The 14,839-nt window shown below is 48.6% G+C and overlaps 1 protein-coding gene across 6 annotated transcripts in view; it reads left to right on the top strand.

The window, feature by feature from the left end:
* Chd7 (chromodomain helicase DNA binding protein 7) overlaps positions 1 to 14,839 on the top strand; it is a 175,355-nt gene that overhangs the window by 33,764 nt on the left and 126,752 nt on the right. The window contains exon 2 of one of the 6 annotated variants that reach the window (XM_050165194.1): positions 14,024 to 14,124. The exons of the other annotated variants lie outside the window; for them this stretch is intronic. The gene's annotated coding sequence lies outside the window, so the exon portion shown is untranslated. The remainder of the gene's footprint in view (positions 1 to 14,023; positions 14,125 to 14,839) is intronic. 6 annotated transcript variants of the gene reach the window in all.

The following is a 14,839-nucleotide window of genomic DNA, read 5'->3' as shown; positions in this document are numbered from 1 at the left end:
GAGATGTACAGCCTGTCTCTGCGCCCTGCATGTGCCAGCGGTCCGAACTCTAACGTGGCGTAGACATAGTGGTACTGTTTTGTTTCCTGAAGTGATAATTACTTAGGGTGGGACATTAAAGAGGACTGTTAATTAAGCGATTCTCCCAAGCAGACGGAGGAAGCTTAGTTCCCTCAGGTCTTCTCTTGTCTGGGGCGTCTGTCATGTGAGGTATCACATGACTGAGTCTTCATATTTTAGTCTAAGAACAAAATACCAACTGGCCAACTTTCCAGTGAGCATTGAGTATTCTTATCACTCCTAAGAGTCAGTGATTTGTAGACGGGTGTGACACATTTAATGAAGGTAGAATGGGGATTACAGATGATAGAAAAATACACAATCCATACACGAAGGCGACTGGCGTGTTCCAGAATGGCTCCTAACCAAATCAGCCGACTCTCTCCAGACCCACTGCCAAGGTCTTGCAGAATTGGTGGAGGAGACGCTCAGGCAGGGCAGTCCAAGAAATAACTTCGAAAGCTTCGCCGGGGAGAGTGGCTCAGCGTCGCCGTTGGGTTTGGGATTGCTTGCTGGCTGCGAGGCTTTGGTGCGATCTGAGTGTGCTGTCAGCCCTCATCCTGAGCAGCATCCTCCTTAAAGGAATCAGCCGCAGAGCAAAGGGACTCTCGGCGTTTAGGACTGACTCAGGAACCTCACCTTGGAAGCGGGGGTAGAGCGGAGCGCCAGGCCTCTGCATCCTCTTCACGTCTGCTCTTCCCTTCCTTGTCCTGCCGTCCTGTTGTTCTGAGCCACTTAGAAGCCAATCCCGGTAGCGTATGTTATTTTAAAACACTTAAATATGTATTACTAAGAAAGAAGAGCATTGCTTTTTTTTTGTGTGTTTAGGGGGGTTGTTGATAGACAGAGTTTCTCTGTATAACCGACATGGCTGTCCTGGAACTCACTTTGTAGACCAGGCTGCCCTTGGACCCAGAGATCAGCCTGCCTCTGCTTCCCAAGCGCTGGTATTAAAGGCGAGCACCACCATAGCTATATAAGTATTACTTCTTAAATTAAGTTGTTTTAGGTGCCTGGCTAGACATTCTGAGGAATTTTTATTTCTTTTTTTTTTTTTTTTTTTCAGATTGGAGATGGGCCTGCTGAGTTAGAGGAGGGATCTGCACACTTGTGTTCTTAACTGCAGTGGTGTGGGCAGCAAGCTGTGGGACAGCCAGGCTCAGTGGGTTTAATTTTATTTTTTGAAGCAATCATGGAATTCCGAACTGAGGACAGCAGGGTCAGATCTTCATTTATTTATAGCAGCTGCATTATCTTTGAGCTGTTAGTGTCTGTCTAGCTCTCGGGGAGGCTTGGGGCTTCAGGGAAGCTGACCAGAACTGGAGGAACACTACCATGCTAAAGGCCCTCCCTGTAAGCAAACCAGTGAGTGTCCAGACCAGTGGTTCTCAACCTTCCTAATGCTGAGATCCTGTTACATTTCTTCATGTTGTGATGACCCCTAACCGCAAAATTATTTTCATTGCCATTTTATAAGTTTAATTTTTCTACTGTTATGAATTGTAATGTAAATATCTGTGTTTTCCGATGATCTTAGGTGACCTCCCCGCTACCCCCATGAAAGGGGTCACAGCCCACAGGTTGAGAACCACTGTTTTAGAAGAACTCAGGGAAAAACACACTGCACTGCCATCAAAGTGACCTTTTCCCAAAAACCAATTCCTGCCACTCTTCCGTGAGTGCCGGCTTCTCTGTGGCCGTGATGTAGGCCAGAGGGTTTCTGTGTGACTCCTTCCCTAACTCCCCTTCTTGACTCAGTTCAGAACCAACTACGGTGGAGCCATGGCTTCGGTTCAGACATCTGGTCTGCCTCTTAGGGATGTTCCTGGCTAAACCCGGAGGCAGATGACAGCGGTCCATGGTGGAGTGGGTCCAGGGAAGCCCAGAGGATGACCACACTGCTGCCCCGAGGCTTTCAGAGCACAGTCATGGCTGGGTTGAGCGGATGGGGACTGGAGGCTAGAAGGAACTCACCAGGAGGGGCCCAGATGCGAAGCACATTGGGCTCCTCCTGTTGACTGCACCTCAGGCCGCTTACCCTACACAGCCAATTCCTGTCAGTGCCAGGACCTCCTCGTCCCACAGTGGCATGGTAATACTCTGTGCCCAACCGAGTTCCCTGAAAGGAAGGCCAGGCTAGCCACTGGATGGCATGATTGTGTGGGCAGGGTGGCGGTGGTGGGGACAGGAAGCCTTTGCACTGCCCCAGCATCTGACTTCTAGTGAAGTGCACAGTGGCTGGAAACATGGAGGCCCACACCACCTAGCATCAGGAAGGAGACCCGAGGCCGTTCTTTCTGTGCTCTTTCTGCCCTGTCTCAGTCTCAGCTGTGCTGAAAGACTCTTCTAGACCTAGAGTCCTGCCTAGCTGCCTTCCCTCCCCTGCTGCATCCTTCTCCGCATCCAGTCTTATCGCTTTCCCAGGCTGGAAGGCCTGGTTAGGCTCACAGGCCACTCAGAGGCAGCGGGGCCTCGGTTGTCATAGCCCTCCGGGCACTTGTGGCCACATGCTGTAGGCCTGCGTGTGGGGGAGGGGTCAGGAAAGCTGGAGCTGGACGCTGGGGGCTGTGGCTCTACTCAGGACCTGCTTCCTAGAGAGCAGGGGCCTTAGGGGAAGTTGATAGCACAGGAAGGGACCCCAGGTGACATTCTGCTGGCCAGCAGTCAAGGCAGAGATCCTGAAATATTTCTAAAGTTGATAGGGCAGCTGGACCGCAGCTCCTGATTAGAGAGGTGTAATAGGCAGAATCAGCCTTTCGCAGGCCCCGTTAAAAACCGGCAGCAGCGAGAGTGACATGATTTGCTTCCAGAGAGAGATCAGCGTGGGGCTGCCTCTTTGTGGCGCACTTTCATTTAAGAGGGATGGGTGAGTCATTGCCGTCTCTCCAGTTGTGCGCGTCCACGGAACCAGACACTTAGCTCTGTCGGTGAATGCCTGTGTGCAGAGGTCCCTGATGTCTGGCTGCCATTTAGTGGAAGGAACTGCTGCTCTGTCTGGGCAGCCACCCAGTCCCGGTTAGTGAGCCTGGTGGCACCCGTAGCCAGCGCCGCCTTTCCGTCCATGGCAATCCTCCGCTTCAGAACGCGCACCAGACACAGCAGCAGCCATAAGATGCAAGGGGAAACCCTCCCGCGAGGTTGAAAATCTGGGCTCTCACCCCCATGTATTTGCTATGGGGATAGAATCCATGTTTTTGTAGAGTGAGGTAACAGTGCACTACCACTGAGCCACACCCTCGCTCAGACCCTCACTCAGGCCCTCGCTCTGTTCCAGAATACCTCGGTCCATATTCGTAGTAGACCTGCTGGTTTTTATCCACTTAGCTTACCACGGACCATATTATCTTTTTCCTTGCTGGTCTTTTAGCAATAGCTCCCGAACTGGCCTCTGCCTCCCCTCTCTTTCCTGCATAGCAGTCACCTATCCAAACTTGAGGCAGAAAAGCCTGTCTTCCTGCTGAAACCTCCCTGCCCTGTGTAAGACCTCTCCGCATCATGGGACACCTTCTGACCCAGTCTCCTGCAGCCCTCCCTCAAGATGGGCTCCTGGTCTCAGCTGTCCTATGGAGCTTCCTGCTCTTGATCTGCCCTCCAGAACACGGTCTTCTCTGGGCCTCCTCGCCGTCCTCATCGTCCTCCACACTATACCTCAGTGCCATCTTTCCATCTTGATGTCTCCCCAAGATCCAGCTTCAGACCACAGCCCTGTGTTTTACCTGCCTGTTATTTACTTCCTTATATCTCTTCCTTGTTTACTTTCTTTAGGGTGTAATCAAAGTTCATAAAGAGGGATTTGTCTGCAGTGCCCAGGTCTACAACAGTATCGGGCTGACAGCAGGTAGCTAATAAATACCTGTGCTATACAAGTATGTGGCGGCAAAGGCCTTGGGGGCTTTCTTTCTTTCTTTCTTTCTTTCTTTCTTTCTTTCTTTCTTTCTTTCTTTCTTTCTTTCTTTCTTTCTTTCTTTCTCCCCCCCCTCTCTTTCTTTCCTTTCTTTGTTTTTTTGAGACAGGGTTTCTCCGTAGCTTTGGAGCCTGTCCTAGGACTAGCTCTTGTAGACCAGGTTGGCCTTGAACTCACAGAGACCCGCCTTCCTCTGCCTCCCAAGTGCTGGGATTAAAGGCGTGTGCCCCACCACTGCCCGGCCTGGGAACTCTTTTGACATTACTGAGGAGACAGCAGATGCTGCCTTTAAAGGGGACTCAAGGCTGATTTGTGATTGGCTCTTAAAGTTAGTACTAATGATCAAATCAGGCACCCCCTATTTGTTTAGATTTAGCTGGAGCTTTTCTTCAGCTAAGTAGTGCTGAGCAAAGATAGTTTTTTTCCCAAAGTGCGCAGGGCCAGGTGCTGTAACGCCACTTGCTTCTGCTTCCTGGGGGTAAGCGTGATGATTTGCAAGGGTGATTCATTCTGTCTTGGGGAAAGCTATATATATCCCAGCTGTAGTTTAGATTATATATATATATATACATACGTATACATATATGTGGTGGTTTGGATGGAAACTTAGTGCGCAACTGTGTTGCTTCATGTAGTTACTTGTTGAGTATAACGTAAACACTTTCATTAGTTATTAGATTTGGCAAGACACTTGTGTAGAACTTTTCTGAGAACCCAGTTATTATTTTGGAGTATTTCCAGTGCTGTGTACTTTGCTCATGTAAAGACAAATGCTAACTAATACAGACTTGATACGGGGGGGGGGGAGGGGGGTGTCTCTTGGCAGTGGCACCGTACAAAACCTATCTTCACCATGGCTTTCAATTAGTCTTAAAGGGGCAGGGCCTGGGTGGGATGAGGTGAGAAGTGGAATTAGGAGCCCTGAAGGTCAACACTCTTCTGGGTAGCACTCTGTTGTTTGGTTGCTGTTAACACTAATTGATTAGGTAAAGAACACGTCACCTGGGACTAGGAGGGAACTTTGGTAATGACAGGCTTCCTTTTTTTTTTTTTTTTTTTGGATTCTAATAAGTCAATTATTTCATATGACTGGGTTGAAAATACTTTGAGATCTTCCAAAGCGTGAATATGGAAAATTCGGAGGCCCCCTTCATTTCCAACGCAAACAGCTGTTGTTGAGGCGGTGGTTGAGCCCCGTGTCTTTACCGGATGGATATGTTTGCAGATTCAGAGTGCTTGTTTTCCGCCCCCCTCAAATTCCCTTGAAAGTCAAGTACATATCAGCCTTGAACTGACACATTTCCCTGTTATTAGTATTGATTAAACTAGCTAGGGGTTAGTTTGCTTGTCTGGCTATTAATGGAGCAGCTGTCTGGAGCCCCCACTGCGGAGGTCCTCAGCAGGAAAGGTGCTAGGAACATCTAGATTCTGCTTAGGGCGTGCCCAGCCCTGGGCTTCCCCCTGAGAACATACACAGTGTGGGTGCGTGCGGTGCATGAGGGGAAGACACAGGGTCCTTTTGAGGACAGCCAAGTGCCCACAGATCCCCTCACTCTGCAGGGGTTCCTGCGCACTTACTGGGAATCAAGGCTTCAACCCGGGCAGGGTCGCCAACTAGCCGAACTTGGATCGAGGCCACATCTGTTTCAAATGGGAGAAAAGAATTGTCATCTATTATTTCTCTGACATCTGGCTGATTGTAAGTAAGCTCCCGCCCAAATGTTCCCAACCATAAAACATGTCTGGAGTAGGCAGAGGAGACCCCACCCCCATCAGCTCAGGCACGTCATTCCTATGTCTACCTGACTGACGTCTCGTACTAGAATCCTGGGTCTGACGTTTTCTTACTGATGCAGAGAGCTCCACGCAGTCAAAGGACCTTACCCGGCTCCATATGGCTTCGCGTTCCTGTCCATGTCAGTGGCCATTTAAATCAACGCCGAGTTCGCTCTTGAAAATGCTGATGCTGTTCGATCAACCCTAAGTGTTCGTGTGTGTCTGCGCTCATCCCGAGTATGCACTGAGTGCTCTCGTGGGCCCCGGAAAAGGGTCGCGTCAGCTCACACTCCTGCAAGTGGCGTAGAACCTGTCCGTTTTCTACCCCGACATGCTCTGAATATTAATGCTCTTTGCCAGTTTGTCAGGGACCCTGGGAACTGTTGCATGCATGTGCGTCTGACCCCTCGTGCTTCCTAAGACCCATCCTCTCCATTGCCGGCTCTGTAATCACTGACTGAAGGGCAGGCGGTCTCACTGAGAAGAGAATATCCAAGGTTCTGCCTCTGAAAGGAGTCTTGGGAGAGTCTCATCACCTTTGTCAACAGTGTCGTTTTTGCAGGCTACTCAACACTTAGTCTCCAGTCCTGTAGTGGAGGTGACAAGGGTGAAGTGGATTTATGTTTTGTGTTGGTCCTGGAACCTCGTCCCTGCTCTGTGACCCTCGTCCCTGCAGTGGCAAAGCACACTGGAAGGTCTCCCATTTCGCTTGTGGTCCTAAGACCTGGCTAAGTGCACTGGGTGTCTCAGCCCTGGGCTTCCCTTGACACTTGCTGCTCTGCAAAGAGGGTGCCTTTCTCTCCGCTCTCTGTGTCCCAGACTCTGCAGGTGAAGTCCTGGACCGCCAGCATCTGCCTCTGCAGGTAGCCTGAGCACAGACTTCTGTTTAGTATATGGACTCAATTGTATATCCCTCCCAATTCATATATGAAAGCTTGTCTTAGCCCCCAGTGTGGCTGTGTTTGGAGGCAGGCACTAAAAGTAAAATGAAGACAAGAATGGAGTCCTGGTCCAGCATAACAGTGTCCTTCAAGATAAGTAAAACAGTTTTCTTTCTCCTTGTCGGAAGAGGCCACAAGAGCACACAGTGAGGTGCTCACCTCACAATGAAACTGACCCTGTCAGCACCTTGACCTTAGCCAGCCTGCCTCTGTAACTGTGAGAGGCAGGTTCTGTTCCCTCACCGTGTGGGACTGCGTGTGGAGCTTTGGGGGAGATTCATTGGAGACACTACCAGGGCAGATGGGTGCCTGCCTCAGGCATTGTTGTTTCTAGGCCAGTGGTTCAGGCATCGAACTGCTTCATGAAATGCAGATTGGGCTTCAGATTTAGGCAGTCTGGGTGGGCGTGTGGAGTCACAATTCTAACCGTTTCCACCGGTGCTGATGCTGCAGGTGCCACCTTGCCAGGTAGTTTATTGAAGAGGTTCCAGGCAGGAGCTCGGAAGATGGGGGCGATGTTTTTACTGCCCAGCTGCAGAAGTGGTTTGTACTCCAGGAGCCACTGTCACCATCTGTGAGATGGGGATACTATTTATCAGTTCCTCTCAAAGGATTGATAAAACTATAGCTGCACAGAGAAATCCATTCGAGCCTCCTTTGCTCTTTGTACAGAGGGCAGGGAGTGCATTTTTATTTTTGCCAACAGGAAAGAAGTGAGCACTGAAGTATTCTAGCGTAAACCTCAAAGCAAAAGGTGTCCCTTCCTTTCTTCCCCGGGTACTGCCTGGCTGTCCCTTCCTTTCTTCCCCGGGTACTGCCTGGCTGTCTCCTTCACGGGCCCCTAGGACTCTCTGTGCTTCTCTCACCTGCTCTAGGAAGCACGCATGGCGGCTTGGCAGCCGAAATTTCAGCAGCGACTCCGTATTTGCATCCTCCTCTGTCAGAGTGTCTGGATGTTCTTTGTGGCTGTGGAATGGAGGTTACAGAGCCTCTAATGCTCCCTAAGTGTGGCCCTACTTCTCTGCAGGCCTTGTGCTCTAAAGGGTTTTCGTTGTTCTGTTTTGTCACACTTAAAGTATATATGTGTGTGTATGCGTATGTGTACATAATGCGTATATGTGTATGTATGCATATATACATGTGTATGTGTGTGTGTTTTACCTAGACAAGTAAAATTTGAGGATACTGCTCTTTCAGAGATGTTATTACTCAGTGAAGCTAGTCAATAAGTACTTTGGGTCTTTGGTGAGCCTCTCAAGCCCACTGTATACCTGTAAGCCCCAAAGAGCTTTTGAAAGTCTTGTCTATTGATATTTATTATTTTATACATTAAACCTAAGCAATTTTACAAATAGCTATTAATTTTAAAACATTTCTTTAGTTCCATTAAATGCTAATTTAAGTAACTTGAGAAAGGCAATTATTTCCCAGAGCAAATGTCGCCACATCAAATTGTAAAGTTCCCAGTTATATTTTGTGAAAAATAACAGTTGTTTTCAAAAACAAAAGTTGAGCGAAGACAAATAGATTGCTTCATATCCTTTAAATCTCTCTGATGCCTGGTTCAGAAAGTGGATCTCAAAGACATTTCCACAGTTGGTATGTTGTGATTTATTGTTTTGATTAAAGAACATGAACCAGGTTTTGACTTTATATGGACGTGTATTGGGGGGAGGATTTTTAAGGCCGGACTATAATGACACATGCCTGTAATCCCAGCACTCAGGAGGCAGAGGCAGGCAGATCTCTGAGTTGGAGGCCAGTCTGGTCTACAGAGTAAGTTCCATTCAGGGCTACACAGAGAAACCCTGCTAGGAAAAAAGAAGAGCAGTTTCTTAAAGGTTACTTGAAATTTAAAAACTAAATCTGATCAGTGTAATTTCTGTGCTTGGGTTCGCTAACCCTTACTGGTACACACAGTTTGAACGTGCCTTAAAATTTTATTTTTTATTTTTTACACGTATGAATGTTTTGCCTACATGTATGTATATGCACCATGTACATGCCTGTGATGGTGGAGGCCAGAAGAGGGAATTGAATCCTTTGGAACTAGAGCTATAGACAGTTGTGAACTGCCATGCCAGTGCTTAGAAGCGAGCCTGTGTCCTTTGGAAGAGAAGCATGTGCTCTCAGCCAGTGAGCCCTCCCTCCAGCTCCTTTCATGTGCGTGTCTTAAGCCGTTCTGGTTTGTAGTATCATTCATTGACTGTTTGGAAAATAGTGGTTCAGTGAATTCCACAAACCATTCAAACACTGGCGTTTCCTTACACTGTGTTTTAAAAACCTTAAGAGTCTTTTTAAAAGCTGTTGGAAAATGTCAGGCTCGTGGCAGTAGATACCGGTTTTCCAAATTTTTGATTTTTGCTTGAATGCTCAAATTTTATCATCGGCAAACAAAGCTGCCAATTGTTTTCCTTGAAATGACAGATTATTTCGTTCGTTTCTGTAACGCCTGCCAAATCCTTAAGTCTGCAGAACCATAGTTTGTCAGTCACTTGTCTTTGAGCGGCAGTGGTGTTCTTAGAGGAAAGGTTGCCCTCGGTCGTGCAGTCTGCTTCTCAGTCCGCTTTGAACCAAGTGGCTTCTGACAGCCCCTGGAAGGTCGCAGGTCTAGAGAGGGCCGGGGTCTGGAGTATGGATGCAGTGCACGCAAGGGTGTGAGTGCATTGCAAGTTAGAGAAGAACATTCTCAGTGCACCGGAAATTATTAGGATGAAGGCTGTGTCTTGGAACCAGTGACCTTGAAGGAAGGACGCCACAAGCAGTCTCCACACCAGTGGGTAGAAGGTTGTCACCACGTCCCTTGAGTTGGAAGCTTGCCGCAAAGCATGCCTTGCCTTGCCATGTACTCTTTCAAGATTGGCTGGCCTCAACACGTCTGTTAGCTGTTTTGCAATTGTGCATAAATACAGTTGTTTAGTCTGAGAGGCTCTGATTGCCAGCCTGTCAACTGTGTAGACACATGCTGTATGTTCGGGGAAGATGGTCACAGTGAGCCCAGCCCTGTGTGGAGCGAGCTCTGGTCTGTGAGTCAGGATTGGGCTCTTCCTGACTGATGGCTGACCTTGAATGCAGCTCTTACCTTCCGCTTCTTAGTCTTTCACGGTCTGTGGCTTTGGGAGGCTTGGATCTCCTTCACAAAGGGGATTGTGGTGTGTTCTCTCTCTCTCTCTCTCTCTCTCTCTCTCTCTCTCTCTCTCTCTCTGTGTGTGTGTGTGTGTGTGTGTGTGTGTACACACCTTACCCTGCAGATTCTTGTCCTTTTGACAATCCAGACTCTGGCCTTGCAAAATATCACATTTCATGTATGGTTCTCCTTTCTCCTCACCTCCTTCTCCAGGCTGGAGTTTGAAGTCTGGGCATCCCAGCTTGCTAGATGAATGTTCTGTTGTTGACCCACACCCTCAGCCCTACTGTTTGGCTCCTTTGTGTACGTGGGTGTCAACGTGTTTTAGACTCATATGCATGTCTATACACACGCATATGGGGGCCAGAGGACAACTCCACGTGTCATTCTTCAGGATCTGTTTTGCCTTGTTTTTGAGAAAGGGACTCCTGTTGACCTGAGACTCTTAGAACAGCCTGGGTTGGTTATCCACGGGACTCCTGGGACCCACCCGTCTCTGGTTCTTTAGCACTAGTTTTTATTTTTTCCATGTATTTATTTGTGCATGTGTGTGTGTGTGTGTGTGTGTGTGTGTGTGTGTGTGTGTGTATACATGCCTGCCACAGCATGGGTGTGAGGTCAGAGGACTTCTTGGAGGAGTCAGTTTTCTCCTTGAACCATGTGCCTCCCAGGGACCAAACCCTGGCCATCAGGGTGGCTAGCTCCTTTGTCTTAGGAGCCATTCACTGGCTAGTGGCTTCTTTTTCTTCTTCTTCTTTTTTTTTATTTAAATGTGGGTGCTGGGGCTTGGACTCCTTATATTTGTGAGATACTCTGTTGACTGAGCTGTGACTCCCTGCCCTGGTGTTGGATGCAGCAGAAGGATTCTAACCACGAGTAAAGACACTTGCTGCATCTCCTAAGCGGTCAGCTCCCGTGTAGGTAACATGTATGTTTATGGGCTAACCTGGGCATGAACATTGTCAGGCGAGCGGGGTAAGGCTGATGCACGACAGGGAGAGAATCCCTAATATTTGTGGACTGACTGCTGTAGGCAATGTGTTCTGTTAGTGCTGTTGGGACAGTTTGGTGAAGCTGCATCTCCATGGTCTCCCGGGTTCTAGGTACTGCCCTTCTCTCAGTCCACCAGCTGCGCCTGCATGGTCTCCCAGTTCTAGGTACCGCCCTTCTCACAGGCCCACCAGCTGCGCCTGCATGGTCTCCCGGGATCTAGGTACTGCCCTTCTCCCAGTCCACCAGCTACATCTCTATGGTCTCCCCGGGTTCTAGGTACTGCCCCTTCTTCCAGTCCCATCAGCAGTGTCTCCATAGTCTCCCCGGGTTCTAGGTACTGTCCTTCTCCCAGTCCACCAGCTGCGTCTCCATGGTTTCTCTGGTTCTAGGTACTGCTCTGCTCCCAGCCCCACCAGCTACATCTCCATGGTCTCCCCGGGTTCTAGGTACAGCCCTTCTCCCATCCCCGCAAGCTGGGGTATGGGATAAAGCTCTGTTTTCTCTTGATGACTGTCTCAAGCTCCTTTAAGTGTTGATGAGCTGTCACAATTGGATGACATTAATCTTTGAGAGGCAGTGATTTCATAAATGAACTTTGGTATTTATAAACCTAACTTTCGACCACGGTCAGTAAAAACCAAAGCTGAGAAAATGCTGGCGTTAAACCATGGACCGGTGTTGGAAGAGGTCCGTGGCTGTTGGTCCTGTCGTCTTGGCTGCAGCCTTGGGGCAGACTCAGGAACAAAGGATATGATGTGCCGACCGGGCACTGAATAACTTCCTGTTTGCCTGTCTCAAAGGCTAGAATCTCAAGTTCTGGTGAATTATTTCTTGAAGAGGACTATTTATCTTTTAAAGATTTGTTTTATGTGCTTGAGTGTTTTGCCTCCGTGCATGTGTGTGTAGCACACATGTACCTAGTGCCTATATAAATCATCACAGGGTATCAGATCCCCTTAAACCCGACTTACAGGTAGTTGTGAGCCACCATATGGGTGCTGATTCTCTGCAAGAGTCATGACCGGCCACTCTTAACTGACGACTGTGATTTTTCATTCTCTCAACAGGATGTTCACCCCCTGCCTTATCTTAGTCACTGCCAGTAAGTGCTGAGGATAAAGCCTGGTAGGAGCTGCCCTACAGGGGGCTCCACAGCCTGGGCTTCCCAGAACTGCCCCTCCTTCCTCTCCATGGAGGGGACTGTGGGTTTCAGTACTCAGACCCTTCAAATGTGACCCCAGAAGCAGGCTTTAGGTTCCAGATGTGGGGAATCACGCTGATGGTAAGGCCCAAGGGATGGGGATGTCAAGGGAACCGGTTAGGGTGTCCTGTGACAGTGAGGTTGTAGATGCTGATGTTAAGGGTGGCTCTGGGGATGGAATTTCCTGTTCTCTTGCTGAGAACTGTGCCTGTCACCTGCACAGTCAGGAGTTCTGAGGAACAAGGTGCCCCAAGGTCGCCCCTCAGACAACCACAGTGGATGGTAGACATTTGCGTATGTCTTATGGGGAGGTGTTCACAGTGGCTGACCCGTCTTCACAGAATTCCCAGTGACACCTACCTTCTTGGCTTATTCACGAAGGAAATTGTGGCACTTACTTGTCAGTAAAGTTATTTTTAGCCAGTTCATGGGAAATGGGAAAAAGATGTTTAGGATGTGGTCCTTGTTGGAACATTATGAAGTATGGGGTGTGTGTTCCGAACCCCGACTTGTTCCTAACCCAGGGGCTGCAGCTGTGCGGGAAGGCTTGTGTTTCTGGTGACTGGAGGAAGGATAGTGCATTTACTCTGGAGAGAGTGCTTCAGCTGGCCCTATTGTCTCAGGACCCATATACAAAGGAGGCCTGCAGATTCCTCTGCCAACAAGTATCCAAGGCCCTGCTTCCTTTCTTGTAGGTGCTTGGGGGCACAAGGTCCCTAAGCTGCCTCTTCATCCAGCCCTAAGATATGTATTCTGAGAAGTGAGCTTACTTAACCCCAGAAATACACAATGTGCCTAGTAAAAAATCTAGGCATGGATGCACTTTTAGGCAGAAAGGACTAGTTACATCAGAATTACTAGTAGTAGTTTAGTAATTTTACCTACTGGAGCTTCAGGGCTGGAGAAGGTGGCTCAGCAGTTTATAATGCTTACTGTACTTGCAGGGGAATTAAACCCACATGGCAGCTAACAGTTTCCAGTTACAGGGGGTTCAGCATTCTCTCCTGACCGCCACAGACTTGCACACTTGCACACACAAGCACATAGTGTTTATACATATATTCTCTCATTCTGTCTCTCTGTCTGTCTCTCATTCTGTCTCTCTGTCTCTGTCTCTCTCTCTCTCTCTCTCACACACACACACATACACACACACACACACCACAAACCAAGCAAACAAACCCTCCTATCTGAAGCTTCACTGAGCTGATGATGTAATATGTATTTGGCATGCCCATAAAAAAATCAGTCTATCTATTGTTTCTTGAAGTTATTTCTTTTAAAAAGTGTTTAGCGGTGTCAGTTTTAGAAGTTATCTCATTGTCAGCAGAGTATTTCTGTCACAGACTCTCTCGGGCAGGTTGGCCAGGAGTGGCAGCACCCGCCTTTAATCCCAGAAATCCAGAAGCAGAGGCAGGTGGATCTTTTTGACTTTGAGGCCAGCCTGGTCTGTTAGCAAGTTCTAGGACAGCCAGGGCTACACAGCTAGACCCTGTTTCAAAAACAAACAAAATAACAGCCAAAAGAGCCAATGTCCATTAGCATCTTAAGAGTGGCACTTTTGACTGGATGTTGATAGCACATGCCTTTAATCCCAGCACTCGGGAGGCAGAGGCAGGTGGATCTCTGTGGATTCGAGGCCAGCCTGGTCTACAGAGTGAGTTCCAGGACAGTCGCAGCTACACAGAGAAACTCTGTCTTGGAAAAGGAAGAAGAAGAAGAAGGCAGTGCTTTCTCTGCTTTCTGCCTGTAGGACACAGACCTGGAGACCGAGAGGCTGTGACAACAGATCAAAGCCACCCAGCCAGATTGCCACATTTCAGGTTAGGGATGCAGAGGGCAAGCGCTGGGTGCTGTTGCAGAGGGGACCTGGTTTGGTTCCCAGTGGCCACCTTCCAGCTCACAGCCATTTGCAACTGCAGTTGAGGGGGCAGTGAGGACCGTGCACACATGGTGTGCATGTGTGTGTGCAGGTGGGACACCCAAGCACATAGAATACAAATATTTTTTTTACTTTTCAGGTCAAAGCACGGAAGTGTTTGAGCATGCTGACTGCTGATTATGTACTGGGTTCTGTGTTAAGTGCTTTTCCACAGTCTGATCTGTTCTTCAGGAATTAGAGGTAGGCTGTTTAACAGCACTTTATCAACCAAAGAAGGTCCCGGAAGGGCAGGTCACATGCCTTCTGTGTGGCTCACAGTGTTCTGTCTCCTTTCCCTTCCTCTTTCACCTTTTTCCCCCTCCCATCCACAAAAATCTTTCAGTTCAAATGGGTATCAAACTCATGAATTTAGCTGAGGCTAGCCTCATGCCTGTCTTGAGTGCTGGGATTACAGACAGGTGCCATCATACCTGCTCTACAGTCTCTTAAAACAGAGCCCACCTGCTTCTTTCCGAGTTCACTGTGCCAACTGTGTGTGACAGACTTCCGGTTGGTCCTCTTCTGCCTTGGGTCTTTCCTTCCCGTCCCTTCCTTTTGGTGGCTCCTGACCTCCTTTGGTGCCTGTACAGCATGTGTTTGCATGTGTAACCAAACAGTGCTTTTAGTACTTACCAAAAGCTGGGCATTGCTGTGTTTGCAAGTGAAAATGCTTCTTCTGAAGTAAACACTGTTGGCATTCCCACTTACACTGAGGCCCGTAGAGGGCAAAGAACGCTTCCAGGGATCTGGCTTTGGTGTGCACCCAACTCTTCTTCCTTTGGAGTCTACAAACACTAACTAGTTTTTGATCAACCCTCTCTTTTTCTCAGCTGTTAGAAGCGGTCTCCATTCTTCACTAGAACCTGAGCTGCTGCAGCCCCAACTGTGTATTAACTGCCTGAGTAGTTACCAGTTC

The sequence above is a fragment of the Alexandromys fortis genome, unplaced genomic scaffold, assembly GCF_014885135.2.
Source record: "Alexandromys fortis isolate MF-2015 unplaced genomic scaffold, M_Fortis_MF-2015_v1.1 scaffold_18, whole genome shotgun sequence".
NCBI classification, from domain to species: domain Eukaryota; kingdom Metazoa; phylum Chordata; class Mammalia; order Rodentia; family Cricetidae; genus Alexandromys; species Alexandromys fortis.
This window is presented reverse-complemented; position numbering and strand designations above follow the sequence as displayed.